This window comes from Mytilus californianus, unplaced genomic scaffold, assembly GCF_021869535.1.
Source record: "Mytilus californianus isolate M0D057914Y unplaced genomic scaffold, xbMytCali1.0.p SCAF_6, whole genome shotgun sequence".
NCBI classification, from domain to species: domain Eukaryota; kingdom Metazoa; phylum Mollusca; class Bivalvia; order Mytilida; family Mytilidae; genus Mytilus; species Mytilus californianus.
This window is the reverse complement of record NW_026262712.1, coordinates 74467276-74493202: the sequence shown is the minus strand read 5'-3', so window position 1 is coordinate 74493202 and position 25927 is coordinate 74467276. Positions and strand designations below refer to the sequence as shown.

Here is a 25927-nt window from a genome sequence, read left to right as displayed (position 1 = left end):
ATCAGATAGATGATATTTGCCCGTCCAAAGTGGATGTGCTGCTTCGTTGCTTCTGGAGGCGACTGGATCCATATAAATCAAGCCTCAATTTATTCATATTTCTCTTCATTTAAGTAAGTTTGATCAACCTGCCACCCTTTATCTTCTCATATTTGGACAGTTTTCACATTGACCCATCAATACTGGCATTTCAGAGGGTATGAATGCCCTTTACCGTCAGGCGTCAAACGGTCAATACGGCTACCGTTAGCGTCAAATATGTTAACATTTTACCGTGATTCGTCAACATATCCTTATCGTGATTCGTCAGAGGTCTCAAGTAATTATCGTTACCGTTATTTTTGGGAAAAAATTAACGTGATTCATCAAAATCTGTCGATTTTTTTTTTATCGTCTTGAAGAAAGTCTTCATTTTATCGTCATGCACCAAAAATTACCGTTAACGTCATTTGTCAAGATTTATTACCGTTATTCGTCATGAAAGTACCCCCATTACCACCCTCATTTTAACTTTCACTTTATAAGAATGTCACATGACCAACATTATGGGAACTGATTTATGCAAATGACCCTTATTGAGCCTCAATTAGTTCATTTTTCTCTTCATTTAAGTAAGTTTAATCGACCTGCCACCCGCTATTTTCTCATATTTGGACAGTTGACACATCAATACTGGCATTTTTACTTTTAACTTTAAAAGATTGTGACATGACCAACAGAAAAAGTAATTTACAATGCATTACGAGAGCTGATTTATGAAAATGATCCTTATTCAATAGGAAAACATTATCTAACACCTCGTTCATTTATGATGCAAATAAGCTGAATGGCCGAGTGTGTTCAATTTGAAAATAAAGAGTTAAAATGCCGGAATCGCAAAAACAGATGTTGGACATCAGAGTAATCTCGGACTATGAGTATGAGTTTTGGGCAATTTGTAGGGAGGGGGGGAGGGTTCAAAGGAAGCAAATGCTCTTTAAATTATGCATGTTTCAAAAATTGGGGAAAAATTACACAGAGAATTGAGTCATTTTTATATTCATTAAATAATGACTAATGTAGACTTACCTTCTAATTCTATAAAAAATTCACAACTACTGAACAGGAACAATCATGGTACTTTTTTGTCTATGAAACCAGGAACATATATTATATATTAGATATACTGTTCCCAGATGAAACTACACTATGACATCTGATCTGCAAAACCTACAAACAGACACAAAAATATCATCAAATAGTGAAATATAAGATTGATTGCACCTTGTATGGATAGTTCCAACACGTGTTACATGGGGAGCCCGTTTGTTTACAAATAATAATGTCACGTGATCACGCACTGACCGTTACAAATTTTTATCCTCCGCCGTTATTCATTACACAATATTACTGTACTTACACAATTCACAAATGCATAACCCATTTATCTTGCGGACATGCAATGGGAATGAGCACGGTTATCAAAACCTACAAAAAAATTGCATGTACAGTTAATGAAGAAGTTATTTCATCAAAAAGAATAAGATTTTAGCTCATGACACAAATCGACTGGGTGTCATCGCCATCGGGGACAATTGATAAATGGGATTAAATTGACCGCCAAGAAGGTGTAGAGAACCACCTCTGGAGAACCTTAACATTAATAATACTCACCAAAATTTCTCTATAATTAACGCTATTTTCTGTTGGAAAATTTCAGAAAGATGCTGATAAACTTATTTTGTGACACAGATTATTTTCTTGTTTTAGGCGCGAAATATATTCTTACTCTTAATGCTTGACGTAACAAAATTTGTATAGAATTATATTTAACTAAAGCTCAGCGTAAATATGCAGAAGCATGACAATACATTAATGATAAAATGTGTAAATATTTCTGTAAAAGAATATAATTTTACTTTACCAGTTTACTTCACTTAGAATTACATTTGAGCGCAAGAAAATCTCTATGTGAATCGGCTGAAGGTTACCTCGGCTGAATCCCGGGGTCGAAATTCAACATATCAACGGAAATTTTTGCGTGTGCTTGCGTTGCTTTAGATCGAGGCCACAGCTTTTCAACCAATCGGGGAATGTTTACTTGAGGCATACATCTATTTTTACTGCAGGTTTCGACATGTTTAAATCGGGATTATAGAAAAATGGAATGTTGTTGGTAGATACAAAACAGAAAATAATGAACACTTTTAGCAAAAGATAAATTGGATCGGGGGTCTGTGAATTCACATTATTTGTACAACTCTCCTTACTCTTGGGAAGCGTGTGCTTTACATCGAGGCTTGCGTTGCTTTACATCGTGGCTTGCATTGCTTTACATCGACGTCATAGTAGTTCAACCAATCGGGGAATGTTTATTTGGGGCATACATCTATTTTTACTGCAGGTTTTGGCATATTTTAATCGAAATTAGAGACAAATGGAATGATGTTAGGAGATATAAAACAGAAAAAGATAAATATTTTTAGCAAAAGATGAATTGGATCGGGGTTCTGTGTATTCACATTATTTGTACAACTCTCCTTACTGATGGCAAAAAATGGAATTTCCGTGACCTAAATGGTTCGCGAAAATTAATATTTTTATATATAATTATATTGTAACAACGTATAAATACTTTAGCTATTTGACCAACGATGTTTAAAAAAAATTAACAGAATCAATCTAACGTCAACTTTTCCTTTTTTGAATGGAGACAGACCGGCGGAATAAATTTTCAATGTGCTTTATATCTTGTACCTTTGCGAGACTTATCATTCATTCATAAACCCACTCTAAACCAGAGACATATATACACATATATATGTCTGTCTAAAATGACAAGAATACTCCTAAAGCGGACAAGCAGTATATTCTTTAAATTTCTGTGATACCAAGAAAGAAAAAAATCCCGGAATTAATTTGATACTCAATATTTTTCCTGGAAAATATTCACATCCTCATTCGGTCTGAAAATAAGATAAGAATTTGATATACAGAACATGCAGAAGTGTGAATGTCATAAAACCTTGTTATATCAGAAACCATTATAAATGTGAACCTGTATACGTAAGACCTCATGGGATGTCACCTAACCACATACAGGTAATATACAATATATCTTACAATGTATATGTTCTTGCCCAAATAAAAAAAAAAGATAAAAGAAAGAGATGAACGGTAAGTCACATCAGGTTCAGATATTTATATAGTTGATTGTCGTTAACTAGAGATGCATACATGCCGGCCTCTGCGTTAACTTATAAAAATAACAGGAAAATATAAACTTGAAATAAATTAATGATGAATACTATGCAACTGCGGCACCCCTTTTTATCACAGCGTACATGCATGTATTTTAATGACTGTCCGTTATTTCGATTAAGAATGACAAATGTACGTAAAATCCTATAGTTGGTGAGACTTTTCTACCAGATATACGACTTTTCGTATTTATATTTTCTCTTATATTACTCTCATTTAATATTTTATGCATAAGTGCAATATTGGGAATGGTTTATTCCCCCACAAGCTAACTAAATAAATTAATCAACCCCTAGCTTATCAGACGTTAATACAACTACTATCAGTCTATCCGGAGTGAAGTTTCTTTATTTCTTCAAATATAGGCTTTTTGGGGATCATTAGTGTACTTCCAGTGGCATATATATAAGGTAAACGGACAGAAAGTCACAGGACATAACAATCTAATTAAAATATAGATCTCGGATTTCGTTATACTACGTTATACTACATACGAAGATCTAACAAGTACCCTACAAGGTTTCACTTTTGTGACCTTATATAACGTAATATTAACCCCAGAAAGTATTTATATCGACCAATCAGAATGCTCCTTATAAACGCGACCTAGGAACATGTTGAAGATGGCGACGTAGAAATGGAAAAACAACATAGAAAATGCATTAACTGAAATTTTGCCTTAGTACAAAGTGAAAGAATTGAAATTTGAGAAGAGACAAATTTTGGAAATCAAAGATTGCATGGTCAGGCTTCCAACATGCTTCAAACGGGCTATGGAAGAGTTTACATACCAGATATCTGCTACCCGATAATCAAGTCAGCATTCAAAGGTAAATTCTCGAAAATAAGAGTATTAAAGGTTGACATTTTTCTATCATTGGGCAACTTCTCGAGTGTTTATTAAAAAAAATCATTGTGGAGGATTCACAGTGTACTTTAAAAAAACATGACAATATCCCAGAAAATACATTGCAAGTCTTCATTCTCCTACCAAAAAATTATAATTTACAAAGTCAATGAAGATATGGGATCAGATAAATCTAAATTCATTGGTAATAGCAAGGACGTATATGTTAGTTATACATCCTTGGTAATAGTATATAAATCATAATGTCATCTTATTAATGATATTCTACTGTGTACTTGCAAAGATATACATGTATACTTATGCCAGCACATGCAGAAGAAGTTTTAATATCAGCATACTTTTTTTACTTCTGTCACACACTGATACATGTTGATATCATGTGGTGCTCCAGATAATTGTTAGGGGAAATTTTCTGCCAAGAAAGAAATTAATTGTTCACTATTCTTGGACTTGGCTACAGTGGGTCAGAATGGCAATTAGTGTTTCAGTGTTCATTAGATATTAGCTTAATGCTTTGTGAGAAAAATAACTTCATCCTGTTTATGTACATATAAAAAAGAAGATGTGGTATGATTGCCAATGAGACAACTCTCCACAAGAGACCAAATGACACAGAAATTAACAACTATAGGTCACCGTACAGCCTTCAACAATGAGCAAAGCCCATATCTCAAAGTCAGCTATAAAAGGCCCCGAAATGACAATGTAAAACAATCAAACGAGAAAATCTAACGGCCTAATTTATGTACAAAAAAAATGAACGAATAACAAGTATGTAACACATAAACAAACGACAACCACTGAATTACAGGCTCCTGACTTGGGAATGTGGCGGGGTTAAACATGTTAGCGGGATCCCAACCCTCCCCCTAACCTGGGACAGTGGTGTAACAGTACAATATAAGAACGCACTATAAAAATCAGTTGAAAGAGGCAAAAAGTGTTACTTTAACCGTTCCAGAACAAATGGTAAAATTTCTGAATTTTTCGTTTCCATTCTCTAACTTTTAGTTTGCCTCAACCAAATGTTATGAAACTTATACACAATACTTATTACCAAAAAAACTCAGATCAAGCACAAATTTGGGTAGCATCACTTTTACCGTTCTTCAGTTATGTCGTTTTATAACTTTATATGATCTGCAAGAGTGGGCATCATTTGTGTCCTATGGACACATTCCCCATTTATTGTAGTCTTTTATACTCAAATATTTAGCTTTAACTACATGATTGAGTAACTTTGCAGAGGCGGATTTAGAGGGGGAGCTCAGGGGGCTCAGGACCCCTTTTTGGAAAAATTTGGTTGTTTATATAGGGAATCACTGAAGCATGGCTGTACAGGCCCCCATTATGAAGAAAATTTCTGGGTTCGCCACTGCTTTGTTTTCATTTGTAACATTACTAGTATAAATAATTTTGAAGACTTGATTAAGTAATTATGCTCTTGACTGATAGAATACTCTATCTTTAAATTCAACATGTCCAATACATATACTTGATCAATATATAGAAGAACAAGACAGACGAGGCTATCTCTATCATAGTACATACATGTATGTTAAATTGTTCAGAAAACAACCAACCATCAAACAAAATCAATAGGTATCTTATAAGATTAATGTCTGGAAATGATGATGCTAAACAAAAAGTAAAAAATGTGAAATGAAATGAAATACAAGTTTAAAGATTTGTGTACAGATTCTGATAATAAATACATGTAGGTACAAATTTGATTAGGGAATCCACACCTCAAGGACTAATCCCAAAAAGGATTACTCAAGGGCCAGTGTTTTTATTTCCCCAAAAAATGTTCAAAGATAAGAAGATGTGGATCCTAGAAATGGATTCACAGTATCAATTTATAAATTTACTTTTAGATAACCTACGTGTATATCTGTAAGTAACATTTATTTAAGGACAATAAAACATTCTGTCATTAACCAGAGGAACATATCAATTAAAATGTGTTTGAATAAACACTAGTATTTAGTAACAGGGTATGTACATGTAGGTAGGGAAATCCTAAACAAACATGCATGTACATTTTTTCTTCATCTTTTAGTCTGGAAAAGCTAGTGATAATTATTAAAGAAAAAAATTAAATGAGTTCCTCTGAAACGGATGTTAAATAATCTTAAATAAGCTTTATAATGGAGTCAGCATTGTTTTGAAATCAGAATATTCCATAAATATATTTAAATTGATATTTCAGGAGCAGACATTCTTCCCTGGTCTATATAGCTTTATTGAAAGGAATCAGACACAGAAAGTTTGGGGAAATGAAATTGAGAGTCATTGTGAATAATTCACACACATGCTAGACATAAAGAAATGGCCAGACAGGCTCAGCTATAGAATCTGTATCAACTGGAAGCAACAGCATTTTCATCAGAAAACTAAAAAGGATGTGAAAAACATGAAACATGCATTTGGAAATGTTCAGCCGCCAAACAAATAGATATGCCAGGAAATGCAAATTGTTTGCTAATATAAATGTCAATGATGTCTGTACAAAAGCAAAGATATAAAAGCCTTTTTCATTTATACATGTAACAGTCATATACAATACAGATTTAAGACCATCAGACAATCTTTAAATCTTTGGAAGCCACAGTACCTAGTCCAAGACATTCCATATTTTCAACTCGTTATGAAGACATATTTGACCAATTTGGTTTCCAATAGAAGTTTAAAAATAAGTTCTACATGTACATGACATGATGATCACCAGCAATGAAGGTGATATAGGATATAATATTCAAAGTAGAGAAGTATAAAGTGAATTTGAACCTCCCACCATAATAGCATTCTGCACATTTTGGATCACATATGGATCAAGCTGTTGTACTTGTGAACTAAAAGATTGTTGCTTGTTTGTTGTCAGGTACATTGTACATGTTGACAGTGCTATACGTTCATTAAATAAAATGCAGTTCAGAACAGTTATATTTTAGTAATAGATAGATTTCTTCTGTCTTTATTTGAACAGATAAACCAGATAATTAAAAAAAAAAAATTCTGACAACTATGTCTGTTCTGGAACTGAAGACTACATGTACCTTCACTTTTTGTATCTTCCTTGTTCATTTTCCTCCAGATAAATTACTGACTATCACCATGAGGCTTATAACATGTATAAGTAGGCCTAATTCCTCCAAGGTCTCCAGTTATGTCCTGTCTGTGACAAAAGTTTCAGAATACAAGACATGCAAAACATGAAATGCTAATCGGACAACAACATTTACTATTTATATGAAGTTTTATATTTCAGAGGGTAGAAATCATGGATTTGTCATTCTTAAAATCATAATCATGATAATGTATAAGGAATCCTTATGTTTAGAAGTTTCTGTCAAGACATTTGTCCATTGTCCTTATTCCCTTTTCATTGTTCAGTGCTCCTTAAAAAACTACATGTGTAGTGATTTTATCAAGTGAATTTGTGGCATATTATAAGTAATACGATAACTATATTTGGTATACATGTATGGGATCAAAGGTTTACATGTACATGTGTTGTCAGACGGGGTTCAACTTGTCTCTCAATTTTTTGTCGAGCCCCGGGTTCTCACTAAGGCGAGTCCTGGACTCATCATAATCAGTCTGGACTCATCATTTTCAAAACTTGCGAGTCCCAAGATGCATGAAAATTGTAAAATGTTGTATCAACTGAGCACATACATGTATATCACAATTTTATCACAAAAGTTAAAAAATAATCTAAATTTTGTGTAATTAGGGATAGTGATTCGGCGGCGTTAACTCACTTCTTAAAAGCTTAATATTGCAGAAGGTAGAAGATCTGGATGCTTCATACTTTGTATATAGATGCCTTATGATATGAAGTTTCTGTCAGTCATACGTCTATTGTCATTGACCTCATTTTCATGGTTCAGTGACTACTTGAAAAAAAAGTTCGGATTTTGTTTCATGGATCAGTGAATAAGGTTAAGTTTTCATGGTCAAGTCCATATCTCAGATACTATAAGCAATAGGTCTACTTTATTTGGCGTACATGTATGTAATGATTGTAAGGTGTACATGTCCAGCTGGCAGGTGTCATCTGAGACCTCATTTTCATGGTTCAGTGGTACTAGTTTAGTTTTTGTGTTTTGGTCTGTTTTTCTAATACTGTATGCAGTAGGTCAACTATATTTGGTGTATGGAAATATTTTACAATGTACATACATGTATCAGTCTGGCAGGTTTTATTTGACCTTGACCTAATTTTCACGGTTCATTGCTCAATGTTAAGTTTTTGTGTTTTGGTCTGTTTCTCTTAAAATTTAAGCAATATGTCAACTATATTTGGTGTAAGGAATGATTGTAAGGTGTATGCATGTATGTATGTCTGGTAGGTATCATCTGACCTTGACTTCATTTTCATGGTTCATTGGTCCATATGGAATTTCCATGGTTTGGTCTGTTTGTTTTATACTACAAGCAATAGGTCATATATATTCTGTGTATGGAATGATTGTATTAAAGGTGTACATGTATTTCCGCCTTGGTTTATCTGACCTTGACCTCATTTTCTTGGATCATAAATGTTAATGTGATACTTGTAGTAAAACTTTATAAGTAGGACTATCAACATAAAATCAATGGTCAGTATAGTAGGCGAGACATTTCAGCGTGTGCACTCTTGTTTCAACTTATAAGTCTACAGATATCTAAATAAAAAATTAAGGTATATACATTAGGTAAAAATAAAAGACGGTGTTCATGTGACCCCAACCTCATTTTACCCATCAGTGATTAAGGTTATTTTTTTGTGCAAATTAATATATATTGTGGTTAATTCCATTTCTCAGATTCTACACAATGTATATAAAGCAGTAGGTTAAAGTTTACATATGAACAAGAAGAGATACTATACATGAAACGTTTATATATATGTTAATGATGATGATGATGATGATGATGGATAGCTGCTTACAGTCCAGTGGCAAATTAATATGCATATTCAGGACAAGAATATGTTTATGTGATGTGAATAATAACCCTGCTTTGTAATAGACCGACAGCAACTAAAATAGCAAAAAATAATTAAATGACATCTAGAATGCAACCTACATGTATATATAAGGCTTCAATAGAAGGAAAGGCAATTGTCTATGCAATATGTCAAGCTCTAGTCTTTAATGTGTCTATAAAAGTAGTGAATAAATTCAGCAGAAATATCTTGTTCATTGTGTCTGTGATAATCATTCATGTACATGTACATCACATCACTGCATGTACAAAAATGTACCACATCTATTTTATATAGATCTGTCATATGCATTTAATACACAATTCTAAAAATAAAAAAATAAAAACTATAGGCCATGCAACATGTACTACAAGTATACAACAGGGTTTATACTTGGTACAGGCACATGAAATGTGATTGAATTTAATGAAATAGTTTTTGTGTCACCTGAGACCATTGTTGTAAAATGTGACACTAAGGGATTACAATCAGCATAATCGTACAGCAGCATAAACTATTTGAATAAAGTTTGATATTTCAGAAGATAGATGACCTGGATGTTTTATACCTTGTACACAGATACATTTTTGTGTACCTTATATGTGTAGTCACTAAGTTTCTGTCCAACAAATGTCCATTGTCCTTGACCTAATTTTTATACGACCGCAAAATATTTTTGTGGTCGTATATTGGTATGACGTTGGCGTCGTCGTCGTCCGAAGACACATTGGTTTTCGCACTCTAACTTTAGTTTAAGTGAATGGATCTCTATGAAATTTTACCACAAGGTTCAATACCACAAAAGGAAGGTTGGGATTGATTTTGGGGGTTATGGTACCAACAGTAAAGGAATAAGGGGCCAAAAAGGGGCCAAAAATAAGCATTTTTGTAACTTCCAGACATAACTTGTGTGTTAGTGTATGGATCTCTCTGACATTGTACCACAAGGTTCCATATCACAAAAGGAATGCTGGGATTGATTTTGGGGGTAATTGCCTCAAAATTTTAGGAATTAGGGGCCAAAAAAAGGGCAAAAAACAAGCATTTTTCTAGTTTCATGACAATAACTTGTGTTCAAGTGTATGGATCTCTCTGAAATTGTACTGCAAGGTACCATACCACAAAGGGAATGCTGGGATTGATGATGGGGGTAATTGCCTCAATATTTTAGGAATTAGGGGCCAAAAAGGGGCAAAAAACAAGCATTTTTCTAGTTTCAGGACAATAACTTGTGTGTAAGTGTATGGATCTTTCTGAAATTGTACTAAAAGGTTCCATATCACAAAAGGAAAGTTGGGTTTGAATTTGGGGGTAATTGCCCTAAACGTTTAGGAATTTGGGGCCAAAAAGGGGCCAAAAAACACATTTTTCTAGTTTCCAGACAATAACTTGTGTTCAAGTGTATGGATCTCTCTGAAATTGTACTGCAAGGTACCATACCACAAAGGGAAGGCTGGGATTGAGTTTGGGGGTGATTAATCATAAGGGGGTTCAAAAAATATGGGGGGGGGATATTTTTTTTTTCCTTTTTTTTTTCTTTTAAAATTTTCCATTTTAAGTTGGTTATTTCTGATTTATATTTAAAAGCAAATAATAATGATATGGTAGGAGATACACACCAAAGAGGATGTGTAAATTATTATATAATAAGTATTGTGCAATAGCAAGAAATTTTCAATTGCACAGTATTGCACAATAGCAAGAAATCTTCAATTGCACAGTATTGCGCAATAGCAAGAAATCTTCAATTGCACAGTATTGCGCAATAGCAAGATATCAAATAGCACAATATTGCGCAATAGCAAGAAATTGTCAATTGTACAGTATTGCGCAATAGCAAGAAATATTTAATTGCACAGTATTGTGCAAAAGAAGATACTTTGTATAAATTGCTTATTTCTTGACCAATTTCAATGGGGTTTTATTCTTGAATTCTTGGGGTTCTTTAATATGCTGAATCTAACCGTGTATTTAGTTTTTGGATTTTGGGCCCCGATTTTAAATTGGTCCACATTGAGGTCCAAAGGGTCCAAAATTAAACTTTGTTTGATTTCATCAAAAATTGAATTATTGGGGTTCTTTGATATGCCGAATCTAACCGTGTATTTAGATTCTTAATTTTTGGTTCCGTTTTCAAATTGGTCTACATTAAGGTCCAAAGGGTCCAAAATTAAACTTAGTTTGATTTTAACAAAAATTGAATTCTTAGGGTTCTTTGATATGCTGAATCTAATATGTATTTAGATTTTTGATTATGGGCCCAGTTTTCAAGTTGGTCCAAATCGGGGTCCAAAATTAAACTTTGTTTGATTTCAACAAAAATTGAATATATGGGGTTCTTTGATATGCTGAATCTAACCATGTATTTAGATTTTTGATTTTTGGGCCCCGTTATCAACTTTGTCCACATTGAGGTCAAAAGGGTCCAAAATTAAACTTTGTTTGATTTCATCAAAAATTGAATTCTTGGGGTTCTTTGATATGCTGAATCTAACCATGTATTTAGATTTTGGATATTGGACCATAATAGGTGAATGTCCAATTTAAGATTTTTAAGTTCTTAGACCACATTCATTCTGTGTCAGAAACCTATGCTGTGTCAAATATTTAATCACAATCCAAATGCAAAGCTGTATCAAGCTTGAATGTTGTGTCCATACTTGCCCCAACTGTTCAGGGTTCGACCTCTGCGGTCGTATCAAGCTGCGCCCTGCGGAGCATTTTATTATGGTTCAGTGACTGCTTGATTAAAAATTGTTTTTTTTTCTCATTTGAAATTTTCACTTTACAAATGTATTATGGTCAATTCTGTATCTCAGATTCTATAAGCAATAGGTCAACTATATTTGGTGTATAGAATAATTGTTAGATGTACATATGCATTTTGGACTAGCAGTTTTCATCGAACCTTGACCTCTTTTTCATGGTTCAATCTTTAGTTGTTGTGGTTAAGTCTAGTTCTCAAACTAGCAATTAGGCCTCTACATTTGGTGTATGGAATGATTTTAAGGTGAACATGTCCGACACAGGCATTTTTTTCTGACGACCTTTTTCATGATTTATTATTTATGATTTTGGTCTATTTTGCAGACACTTTGAAGCAATAGGGCCACTATATTCTGCATATGACTTCTGCAGCCCTTCTATGTCAAGTATATATTGATCTTAAAAAATGACAGGTTATTGATAATTTAGTTTATTGCTTTCAATTTGAAAAAATTGATTAAAAGGGGGGGGCTAGGATGAAAAATTTTGTTCTGCATTTTTTTTAGTTGTAATATCTGTCCTGCCTTTTTATTTTTCCCTCTATTTGGTCCTGCCTTTTTTAAAGTTTATCCTGACTTTTTTTTTTAACTTAAATTGTCATCCTGAGGCCATGTTTGTTTGCCCTAACCCTATCTACCCATATAATAGCTGCCTTCTCAAAATCTTTTATTGTCCTGATGTGAAAAAGTTTTTTTTTTAATCAGATAGGCATGAAGACTAAAAATCATCTGACACTTTAATTACTCTTTACTGAAAAAAAATATTTTTAAGTGTGGCCTGACTTTTTTTTTTTGCAAGTGTCTCATCCTGCCTTTATTTTACTCAAAACTCCTGTCCTGCCTATTTTTTTCAAATTTCATCCTAGCCCCCCCCCCCCCCCCCCCCCTAAAAATAAAATGGTAGCTCCCTATATAACTTTTTCAAATTAACTTGGATTTGAATAAAACTCTACAGCTATCTCAATCATATATTGATCTTACAAAATGCAAGGTTATTTGGAAGTCAGGTTTATTGCTAGCTGTAAATGTAAGGATTTATTTAAAAGGTAAAAAAGCAAGAATTTTCAGTTCGAGCTAAATTCACAGCTATCTAAATCATATATTGATATTACAAAATGCCTGGTTATTAGTCCCCTACCATCAAAGTCGAAGGGGACTTTAGGTTTGCACTCCATCCGTCTGTCTGTCTGTCCATCCGTCAGTCTGGCAAATCAGTTTTCCACACTTTTTTTTTTCTTCGTGCTTGAAGATATTGATTTGATTTTTGGTGTATTGTTTTATCATGACAAGTTACAGATCAAGTTAGAATTTTATTAATCAATTATTATGTCAATGATAGACAAGGATTGGTTTTTTGTATATATGTATCTGCTACAGCATGGGAATTGTATAGGAAATACACATGTATTTAAATATATAGCCTACTACCTAAGATTTTTTTCTTACTAGATACAAAATAAAAGAGCCCCCCCCCCCCCACCTGACAGTTCACAAAAATTCGTACAGTAAGGCACCTCTCTAGTAGACTCGACCAACTGAGCTAAAAAAAACTTCACCAGAGCAGCTAATAGAGGACAGTTTTTTTTCTTGTATGCAAGCCGAGGGGGTGCATGTGGCGCTAAACATATATATGTATAGTTTATCATTGCTTAGACTTTTTACATGTCCCATTCAAACTATGCATAGTTTGCACCCCCTTATCAAAATCCTTGATCCACGTCTGACAGAGGGAAGCAGTCAGGGGCGGATCCAGCCATTTATAAAAGGGGGAGGGGTTCCAACTATATGTCCCCATTCAAATGCATTGATCGTCAAAAAAAAGGGGGGGTCCAACCCCCGGAAGCCACACACCCCCCTGGATCCGCCTCTGGCAGTGCTATAGTGAACAGTTTAACAGTGTTTACTGTACTCTTTAATTTCCACGATTACGATCCGACCTCAAGTCATAAAGCATATGAGGCACATCTGAAAACTTTGACAAACGTCACATATTTCAAATATTCATGGCTATAGTTACAATATGACGACGAAAGAGATTTAAAAACTATTTCCAAACGATTAACAATCGAAGCGATAAATTTTAAGTCCCATTGTTTTTATTTTTTTGGATACCCTCGGGACTTTTCAATGAACCTCATTCAAGTAAATATGTTCCGCGTGCGCTGTTCAGATTGGATAACTAGAATTCTGATTGGTTGAAAAAGTCACATGCAAAATCTTTCAGAAGTGAAACCTTATACGGGTAGTTGTTAGATCTTCGTATGTAGTATAACGTAGTATAACGAAATCCGAGATCTATATTTTAATTAGATTGAGGACATAAAGTCACAAATTTGATAGGACAAAAAAATCACAGGACAAAGTCACAAATAATTTGTTGACAATTTTTTGAATGTATAGGAGAAAGATCTTCAAATATTTTCTTTTTATTACATATATTCATTTTTAAGTTTAGGAATTTGTTCATAAGCCTTTAAAAATGAAAATTTATTAAATTTTAATCATGCAAAGGATGTATTTCTTGGCGCAATGAACCCATTTAAGTACCAATCCACTTTAACATTTTGTTTTCATAGCAATTATTTGATCATTATTGATATTTATTGAATAAATTTTAATTACAAAGTTGCTTCATATACAATAGTTCAAGAAAAAACAAAAATTTAATTTTTTAAATTAGTGTTTCTTGTATAAAGAAAAAAAATCTCAAAACTGAATTGTGACTTTTTGTCCTTTGACTTTTTGTCCGTGACTTTTTGTCCTGTGACTTTCTGTCCTACATCCATATATAACATGCATGTCGGAACAGGAAAATTGACATAAGGTACTAATAGAACCATGTTCACATTATTATACATTATACCCAACAACTGTGATGATGACGAATTTCTTAAACTGTTCGAGAACAATCTAATTGAAATATAAATCTGTGATTTTACTATGTCCACAACTTCGATGAACCAAAGCAAGTTAGATATCGACCTGTATTTAATTCAGATTGGTTCTGGATGTTTCTCTCTTATATTCAATATACATGTTTATATTTTAAATTGCGGCTATCTATAGTTCCGCAACTTTCTATCTAGGCGTATAAAACCAAATTGAATGATCGACAAGTGCGTACATTTTTGTTAAATCAATATTTGGCAATGCATGTTTCAAAATGTCCATAATTATTGACGAGTATATACTTACATTTTCCCCAATTTACCCTTGGAAAATATGTAAATAGATTTTTATTTTATCAAATCTTTTTTTGGAATTATTTAGATTTTCATAAATATCATCTGGGACTATTATACTATTATAGTATAATAGTCCCAGATATCATTCTTTACACCAGAAATGTTATTTGTAAACAAGCGTATGAGTTTAGTAACGATTATAGTATATCACTATCGGACACGCAAGACAAAGATGTATATTACACCTGATAGTTTTAAAATGGAAAGTTACAAGTTATCGGCCGTGTACACTGATCAGTACCCTCAGAAGTGAAGCGATGCATTAACTTGCATTATGTAAATGTGTAATAAGAATTTTTTAGCCCGACAGGAAATCGCTTGAATACCTGGACGTGTCACCTTACAGACCTCTGGGAATAATTCCTTTAGCCATGCTGGTGATCAGATAAGGGAAGGTCCGAATTTATTTGAATATTATTAAGTTTATTACATAAAACTAAAAGAATTATGAACAAATTAAATTTTCGAAAACAATCTTACATGGAACACTTATTTTTGATTTGAACTTTGACTTTTTAACTAATTCCCATTTAAATATCTTGTTTCAAAAACGACAGACCATAGTTATTTAAAAAAATAATTACATTTTCCGTATCAAGTTAGTTAGGAAAGTTTGCACAACCATGTCTATTATAATCATTTTTGTGACCCGGTTAACTGTTTATGCTTTCCTTGTCGAAAACAACCGTACGCTTGACAAGATATCGACACTCAATTACGACTACGTTAGGGTACTAGGTTAGGGAATTACCCATAGGTAAATTCATCATTTGTCTATATATTCTTAATTGCTTGTTAAAGAAAAAAAATATAATTTGAATTCAATACATATTGATTCTGTTATTGCATGTTCGGGGAAGATATTCATTCATAGCTTTTAGACTTATCTTACTACCAATATCATGACTATTAAGCCAACAAGAAATAGCTTTTTTAAAAAGCTTGCCGTATTTTAGCTGCTTATACATGTATTGAGATCGGTGGTTTGTGGGTATAGGGGTTTTTATTGGAATATTGCACTCCAAGCATCAGAATATATAGTTTCTTTTTTCTCCTGGTTTTTTTTTTTATTTTAGTTGTAGTATTGGTGAATCAGGGTTATCATTGATTTGATTTTGATTTTTTATGTTTTAACGCCACTTTTAAGCAACGCTTTTGGGCTATTTCGTGGCGGCCAGTTTTTATTGGTGGAGGAAGCCGGAGTGCCCGGAGAAAACCATCGACCTTCGATAGGAAAACTGACAATCCTAGTCAATTAAGATTGGAGTCGAGCGCACCTGCACGAGCGGGGTTCGAACTCACAACCTCAGTGTTGACTGGCTAGTGATTACAGAAGTAACTACTTAGACCACTCGGCCACCGAGGCCCCGGTTATCATTGAAGGAGGCTTGATAGTCACATATGATAATATATATATATGGTTTGTAATAGCTGAAGTAACGATACAAACACTTTTTTGTTTGTTTTGTGGAATATGATTGTTTACTCTTTATGACAATGCAAGTAGTTTTAACATGCATACTGTGTCTTGACAGTTATGTAATAGTTAGCAAGGTTATAATCAAGTTGATAAGAAAAATGTATTATTTACTTTTGAGGATTACTGCTAGACAAAATGGACTACCAGTGGCAGATCTAGAAATTTTCATAAGAGGGGGCCATCTCCAGTCATGCTTCAGTGATTCACTACATGTATATGATCAACCAAAGTTTTCCCACGAAAGGGGGGGGGGGGGAGAGGGGGGGTCCCTGAAAAACTCTCTAAATCTGCCTCTGACTACTATAGTTGGCCGTTCGAATATGAGAATATTACATCTTATATGTATAGAAGACAGTGGTCTCTTTAGCCCAAATTAGAAGGGCGCCGCACCCTGGGTGCCTTCAATTGCGCCCCTCCCTGACGCCTTTTTCCAAGGGGGGGGGGGGGAGAATAGTAAGTTTATTTCGCTTCTTTTGGTTAATAGTGATCTGATGTATGAATGTGTATTGCCATGTTTTATGAACATGTAGTATGAATGACTTTTCTAATGCAAATTTTATAGAGTAAATAATCAAAACAACTTATGCATCTTTATTAACAACATATACAGTAAAAAAAAAGTGACACACAGAAACGTAGACAAAAGAAATGAGAAGTGCCTTTTCCTATCATAAAAAAGTGCCCTGCCCTTCACTGGCACCCTGCCCCTTTCTATATCTAGCTGGAGCACCCAGATCGCCTTTCCCTAAATCCTTTTCTGAAATTAAAGGTAACCGCATATTTCTGGGCGCAGTTGAAAAATTAATGAGCATGACTTTGAAAAAGCAAGAATATTAAGCTAAAAGAAATAGACCAAATTTGGATGACATCTATTAAAATGTTTGAAATAATTATGAAGTTGATAAGAAATGAACTTGTTCAGATAATATACAGTCAGCCTACAGACTTGTTGCTTCCTGAAATGTCTGCTTACACAGTGCTTTCCTAAAATGATTTGTAATGTGATCGTTTTCATGATGAATGATGAGCAAACATAGATTATGCTGTTGGTTTTCTCGTTTGAATTGTTTTACATTGTTATTTCGGGGCCTTTTATAGCTGACTATGCAGTATGGGCTTTGTATAGTTGTTTATTTCTGTGTCATTTTGGTCTTTTTTGGAGAGTTGTCTCATTGGCAATCATACCACATCTTCTTTTTTTATATTATAATGACAAGATAAATGTTATGTTACCCAACAAACTAAGTAAAATATATAACTTCTCGTTGAACTTCTAAAACAACGATAAATCTGCTGATTCATATCGTATCATTCAATGCTGTCAGATGCTATGTGAAAAATAAAGAAATTTACCTTAATGTATGCTTCCATTATATTCGGCATTGTTATTCAGGTATGTCCAAAGCAGAACTTATGAAAGGCATGCAATATTTTATTTTCAATAGATGCATTTGAAAAAAATATATTCGGCACTAGTAAAGCGACGTCTATGTTCATGATGCCATGTGATCATCTATATATATAAGAATATTTCATTAGAGTTGATTTATTAAAGATTGCTTTGAATCCTACTTATTGCTATTTGTCTGCAATTACTGGCCATCACAATTGCAAAGGTTCACGTAAAATTTTGACGTCAGAATACAAAATATCTGACGCCACAATTGAAAAGTGATTATAGTATGATATCAATGGTTGAAGCGGGACAGATATATGGGTACTATGTTCAGGAGGATGAATTTTAATATATAAACGTAAAATACCTGTTCGGTTTTGGATTATCCTGGATCTGGATTTCCTTATCAACCACCATCATTGTTAACGCATCCAAGTCATAAACTAGAGCCTTTACATAGTCAGTTCGATCTGCCAATATCACATATTACAAATACTTATACAAATACAGCCGATAGATTAAACTCAAGCACCATTGTATATTGATGATTATACATATAAGTATCAGCTCATTCAGATTTTTAAAGGTTAGCAAAATAGCAGCACCATCTGAAAATGGGAAACCTTGATTATCTCGAGCATGTGAATCAAAGCAAATAGTAATTATCATTACGAAGAAATATACTTATTGTAAGACCTGATACATTGTACATTGTAATGTGAACAAATTAGAATTGGATTTATCTATATCAAACATTTGTCAAATGCAGTTCTCAGTGCTGTTGATATATCAATTAACAATAACTGCTGAGCGCCACTGTGTACAGTGGCAGATCCAGAACTTTTCATAAAGGGGGGCCTATATAATCAACCAAGGGGAGGGGCGGCCCCCCCCCCCCCCCCTTTTGGGTCCGCCTGGGGTGTACAACGACTCCAAAGAATAAATCATCATGTACGAGTACATTAAACTGTCTACCCAACATGCGAACATCATTTGGGACCTCGCTGTGTTGGAAGTATCTTGGGTTTCAGGCATATTAATTCAAATTGCTCATTGCTGCCTTTTTTAATTTCATCTATCGTCGTAGACGTCCAGCTTGTATAGGGGGTTATTGAACAAACTATAGTGCACTGAAACCCTTGCCCATAACTAAACCGTGATGCTTGGTGTTTGCTTCCTTGCACACACGCAACCATATTACTCACCTTGTTTGTTTTCTATCCTTCTAATCAGCTGTTTATCGGCAATTGTCTGTTTTGTTTACATCAGAAATCAATGAAGCGGTGAATGCGAGGGGGAACGAAAGATCAATACGGTAAATTCCGTGATTTGAATATTTTCTAATTAATATGTTCAAGCAATGAAAATATGAGGATAACATTTTTTATCATAGAGAACACGTTTTGTGTATTTACTATTTAAAATTATAGTTTATGAAGAAATATAGCAAAATATGTTTCAATACGCACTATAAAGTGAAGATTAGATGTATTATTGTTTTGTTTTTGAAAGAACATTAATAATCCATAAATACACACCTTTGTACCAAAATTGCAACAAAATTTCAAGATAACATAAATTTCATCATCACAGAATGATATAATTTGCTCAAATTGACAGGGCTTCGTGAACTAAATTTGGCTTAAATTATGATAGCATTTGAACACTTCATTATAGTTTCTACCCATGACCTACTATCATGATTTTTATCCGACCCCACTAACGGACGCGTTGACATATAATGCATACAACTCAATAATAGCCAATCAGACGTTAAGATATCCTTCACTTCCTCCAGAAGCAGCCCGGAAGCAGCTGAGATGCAGCCATTTAATGTTATTTATAACCAATGAGATACCGTTAACAGATTAACCACATTCCAGACGTCCAGCCTCTGACTAATCAGACCGTATCACCATGGTGATACGGTAACTAGTAGCTATAACAAGTAATAGCTTTTCTGAATAGCTTGCCGTATTTTAGCTGATTATATTGAGATCGGTGGTTTGTGGGTATAGGTTTTTTATTGGAATCTTGCACTCCAAGCAATAGTGTTTTTTTTCTCCTGGTTTTTGTTTTTAGTTGTAGTATTGGTGGATCAGGGTTATGATGGAAGGAGGCTTTATAGTCACATATGATATAATATAATATATACATATATATATATATATTATATCATGTGTCAGTATATATACATATATATATATAAGTCTAAATTGAAAGCAATATATAATAGCTAGAGTAGCAATACAAACACTTTTCCTTTGTTCTGATGAATATGATTGTTTATTGTTTATGACAATGCAAGTAGTTTTAAAATGCATACTGTGTCTTGACAGTTATGTAATAGTTTGTGAGGTTATAATCAACTTGATAAGAAAAACGTATTATTTACTTTTGAGGATTACTGCTTGACAAAATGGACTACTACAGTAGGCCGTTCAAATATGAGAATATTACATCTTATATGTATAGAAGTGATGAATATCTTATCTGGTTTTTGTCTTAGAAGAAGCAATTAGTTTTGACGGTACATGTTAAGTGTTGTTATTACTAATTTCCAGTTGTAGTAATACTGTAAGATGTTTTGTGTAAATGGATTTGGAATGAAATATTAATTGCAAATAATTTTCTAGAACATGTTGTCAGCTGGCTTCTTATATCTTTTAATATATTACATATTGCTTTATATTTGTTTGCATGTGTAAGCATATGCTTTTGGTTGGAATATTTATATTTTCATTTCTGATGGCAACCAGTTCATGTAATACATATAGTCAGGATTATTAGTAAGCGATAGTGGTTAGTTTTATTTGTTTATGTTTTTTGTCATGATTTATATGGACTATAAGGCTTGCTGTTTGGTGTGAGCCAAGGCTTCGTGTTGAAGACCGTACTTCGACCTATAATGGTTTACTTTTACAAATTGTGACTTGGATTGAGAGTTGTCTTTGGTACTGATATGACATCCTGTTATATCTATCTACAAGATTGAGAACACATTTTTTTGTAATAAAACATATTTAATTCTATAATATCATATATAACAATTTATTGGTAATTTGTGCAATTTTCCTTTCATGTGTACTCTCTGATAATGTCAGTATCAGTTGACTGGACCTGATAAAAAAATGATTGGGTCAGTTCGCAATTGACATGCGCGGGTGCACTGCGTAAGGATCTTCTTTCCCCTTTCATTCACAAAATCGCGCGTGATTTTTTTTGCAGAAAACGCACAAGTTTTTTGGTGAATGAAACACTTGTCATATTGTTTGAAAGTTTCAGTAAAGTTAGTTTAGCCTTTTTGACCGATTGTGTAAAATTTGAACAGAAAATGAATGAAAAACCTGATAAACTTTTTTAAAAAAAATGCACTATTATTGATAGCTTTCCTTGCTTATTCACAAGGACATATAAACATATCATCCATGCTATTCCGATCTGAGTTTTTTTTCATACATAGTCTGGTGCTGTTCCAAGTAGTCTTCTTTTTCTGTTTCTTGAGAAGTATTTGTTTTACCTGTTCAGTCACTTTAAAGTGTTACAATTCATATTTAGACGCAACACATAAATAGTGACCAAAAAGGTACCGCTATTGCATGAGAGAAGCTAGAAAAAAATCAAATGTACACATTTTCGACATTTTTGTGGGACAATGAAGATGTGGTTTCATTGTCAATATATAGACAGATATTCATAGACCATTTGGCCCAAAGAACAAATAAGCAAACAAATTCAAAAGCGGATGTAGGATGAATTATGAAAAAAATGGGTGCCCGGGGGTCCCAAACTAGACAACTTTTTGTGTGGAACAGGTAAAAAGTCTACATTAACAATAAATGTAGCCCTAATAAGGGGTGACCCGAGTCGCCTTCCACTAAATCCACTTCTGAAATTAAAGGTAACCGCAGGGACTTCAAAGTTTCATATTTCTGGGCCGGGTTGAAAAATAAATGAACATGAGTTTGAAAAAAGCAAGAATTTTAAGCTAAAAGAAATAGACCAAATTTGGGTGACATCTTTTAAAATGTTTGAAACAATTATGAAGTCGACAAGAAATGAGCTTGTTCAGATAATTTACAGTCAGCCTACAGACTTGTTGCCTCCTGAAATGTCTGCTTACACAGTGCTTTCCTAAAATGATTTGAAATCAATGTGATCGTTTTCATGATGAAAGCTGAGCGTATAGTGACAAAATAAATGTTATGTTATCTACAGAAGCCTTTTAGGGCCATGCCAATTTACTTTTTACAATTTGTTATAACAGATTATTAATTTGATATAACAGATTATTAATTTGATATAACAGATTATCAATTTGATATAACAAATTATCAATTTGATATAACAAATTATCAATTTGATATAACAAATTGTGCAATCTAATTAAAATATAGATCTCGGATTTCGTTATACTACGTTATACTACATACGAAGATCTAACAAGTACCCTACAAGGTTTCACTTTTGTGACCTTATATAACGTAATATTAACCCCAGAAAGTATTTATATCGACCAATCAGAATGCTCCTTATAAACGCGACCTAGGAACATGTTGAAGATGGCGACGTAGAAATGGAAAAACAACATAGAAAATGCATTAACTGAAATTTTGCCTTAGTACAAAGTGAAAGAATTGAAATTTGAGAAGAGACAAATTTTGGAAATCAAAGATTGCATGGTCAGGCTTCCAACATGCTTCAAACGGGCTATGGAAGAGTTTACATACCAGATATCTGCTACCCGATAATCAAGTCAGCATTCAAAGGTAAATTCTCGAAAATAAGAGTATTAAAGGTTGACATTTTTCTATCATTGGGCAACTTCTCGAGTGTTTATTAAAAAAAATCATTGTGGAGGATTCACAGTGTACTTTAAAAAAACATGGCAATATCCCAGAAAATACATTGCAAGTCTTCATTCTCCTACCAAAAAATTATAATTTACAAAGTCAATGAAGATATGGGATCAGATAAATCTAAATTCATTGGTAATAGCAAGGACGTATATGTTAGTTATACATCCTTGGTAATAGTATATAAATCATAATGTCATCTTATTAATGATATTCTACTGTGTACTTGCAAAGATATACATGTATACTTATGCCAGCACATGCAGAAGAAGTTTTAATATCAGCATACTTTTTTTACTTCTGTCACACACTGATACATGTTGATATCATGTGGTGCTCCAGATAATTGTTAGGGGAAATTTTCTGCCAAGAAAGAAATTAATTGTTCACTATTCTTGGACTTGGCTACAGTGGGTCAGAATGGCAATTAGTGTTTCAGTGTTCATTAGATATTAGCTTAATGCTTTGTGAGAAAAATAACTTCATCCTGTTTATGTACATATAAAAAAGAAGATGTGGTATGATTGCCAATGAGACAACTCTCCACAAGAGACCAAATGACACAGAAATTAACAACTATAGGTCACCGTACAGCCTTCAACAATGAGCAAAGCCCATATCTCAAAGTCAGCTATAAAAGGCCCCGAAATGACAATGTAAAACAATCAAACTAGAAAATCTAACGGCCTAATTTATGTACAAAAAAAATGAACGAATAACAAGTATGTAACACATAAACAAACGACAACCACTGAATTACAGGCTCCTGACTTGGGAATGTGGCGGGGTTAAACATGTTAGCGGGATCCCAACCCTCCCCCTAACCTGGGACAGTGGTGTAACAGTACAATATAAGAACGAACTATAAAAATCAGTTGAAAGAGGCAAAAAGTGTTACTTTAACCGTTCCAGAACAAATGGTAAAATTTCTGAATTTTTCGTTTCCATTCTCTAACTTTTAGTTTGCCTCAACCAAATGTTATGAAACTTATACACAATACTTATTACCAAAAAAACTCAGATCAAGCACAAATTTGGGTAGCATCACTTTTACCGTTCTTCAGTTATGTCGTTTTATAACTTTATATGATCTGCAAGAGTGGGCATCATTTGTGTCCTATGGACACATTCCCCATTTATTGTAGTCTTTTATACTCAAATATTTAGCTTTAACTACATAATTGAGTAACTTTGCAGAGGCGGATTTAGAGGGGGGGGCTCAGGGGGCTCAGGACCCCTTTTTGGAAAAATTTGGTTGTTTATATAGGGAATCACTGAAGCATGGCTGTACAGGCCCCCATTATGAAGAAAATTTCTGGGTTCGCCACTGCTTTGTTTTCATTTGTAACATTACTAGTATAAATAATTTTGAAGACTTGATTAAGTAATTATGCTCTTGACTGATAGAATACTCTATCTTTAAATTCAACATGTCCAATACATATACTTGATCAATATATAGAAGAACAAGACAGACGAGGCTATCTCTATCATAGTACATACATGTATGTTAAATTGTTCAGAAAACAACCAACCATCAAACAAAATCAATAGGTATCTTATAAGATTAATGTCTGGAAATGATGATGCTAAACAAAAAGTAAAAAATGTGAAATGAAATGAAATACAAGTTTAAAGATTTGTGTACAGATTCTGATAATAAATACATGTAGGTACAAATTTGATTAGGGAATCCACACCTCAAGGACTAATCCCAAAAAGGATTACTCAAGGGCCAGTGTTTTTATTTCCCCAAAAAATGTTCAAAGACAAGAAGATGTGGATCCTAGAAATGGATTCACAGTATCAATTTATAAATTTACTTTTAGATAACCTACATGTATATCTGTAAGTAACATTTATTTAAGGACAATAAAACATTCTGTCATTAACCAGAGGAACATATCAATTAAAATGTGTTTGAATAAACACTAGTATTTAGTAACAGGGTATGTACATGTAGGTAGGGAAATCCTAAACAAACATGCATGTACATTTTTTCTTCATCTTTTAGTCTGGAAAAGCTAGTGATAATTATTAAAGAAAAAAATTAAATGAGTTCCTCTGAAACGGATGTTAAATAATCTTAAATAAGCTTTATAATGGAGTCAGCATTGTTTTGAAATCAGAATATTCCATAAATATATTTAAATTGATATTTCAGGAGCAGACATTCTTCCCTGGTCTATATAGCTTTATTGAAAGGAATCAGACACAGAAAGTTTGGGGAAATGAAATTGAGAGTCATTGTGAATAATTCACACACATGCTAGACATAAAGAAATGGCCAGACAGGCTCAGCTATAGAATCTGTATCAACTGGAAGCAACAGCATTTTCATCAGAAAACTAAAAAGGATGTGAAAAACATGAAACATGCATTTGGAAATGTTCAGCCGCCAAACAAATAGATATGCCAGGAAATGCAAATTGTTTGCTAATATAAATGTCAATGATGTCTGTACAAAAGCAAAGATATAAAAGCCTTTTTCATTTATACATGTAACAGTCATATACAATACAGATTTAAGACCATCAGACAATCTTTAAATCTTTGGAAGCCACAGTACCTAGTCCAAGACATTCCATATTTTCAACTCGTTATGAAGACATATTTGACCAATTTGGTTTCCAATAGAAGTTTAAAAATAAGTTCTACATGTACATGACATGATGATCACCAGCAATGAAGGTGATATAGGATATAATATTCAAAGTAGAGAAGTATAAAGTGAATTTGAACCTCCCACCATAATAGCATTCTGCACATTTTGGATCACATATGGATCAAGCTGTTGTACTTGTGAACTAAAAGATTGTTGCTTGTTTGTTGTCAGGTACATTGTACATGTTGACAGTGCTATACGTTCATTAAATAAAATGCAGTTCAGAACAGTTATATTTTAGTAATAGATAGATTTCTTCTGTCTTTATTTGAACAGATAAACCAGATAATTAAAAAAAAAAATTTCTGACAACTATGTCTGTTCTGGAACTGAAGACTACATGTACCTTCACTTTTTGTATCTTCCTTGTTCATTTTCCTCCAGATAAATTACTGACTATCACCATGAGGCTTATAACATGTATAAGTAGGCCTAAT

General features: G+C 33.5%; 3 long non-coding RNA genes across 3 annotated transcripts; 2 read left to right on the top strand and 1 right to left on the bottom strand.

The window, feature by feature from the left end:
* The first annotated feature begins 3801 nt into the window (after positions 1 to 3801).
* LOC127705149 (uncharacterized) lies at positions 3802 to 7071 on the top strand. The gene is made up of 2 exons (XR_007983711.1): positions 3802 to 4070; positions 6321 to 7071. It is a non-coding gene; the product is annotated as an uncharacterized LOC127705149 (long non-coding RNA).
* LOC127705156 (uncharacterized) lies at positions 6681 to 25927 on the bottom strand. The gene is made up of 2 exons (XR_007983719.1): positions 25843 to 25927; positions 6681 to 7167 (listed from the first exon to the last, which is right to left on the bottom strand). It is a non-coding gene; the product is annotated as an uncharacterized LOC127705156 (long non-coding RNA).
* Positions 22470 to 25740, top strand: LOC127705151 (uncharacterized). Its single transcript, XR_007983712.1, has 2 exons — positions 22470 to 22738; positions 24990 to 25740. It is a non-coding gene; the product is annotated as an uncharacterized LOC127705151 (long non-coding RNA).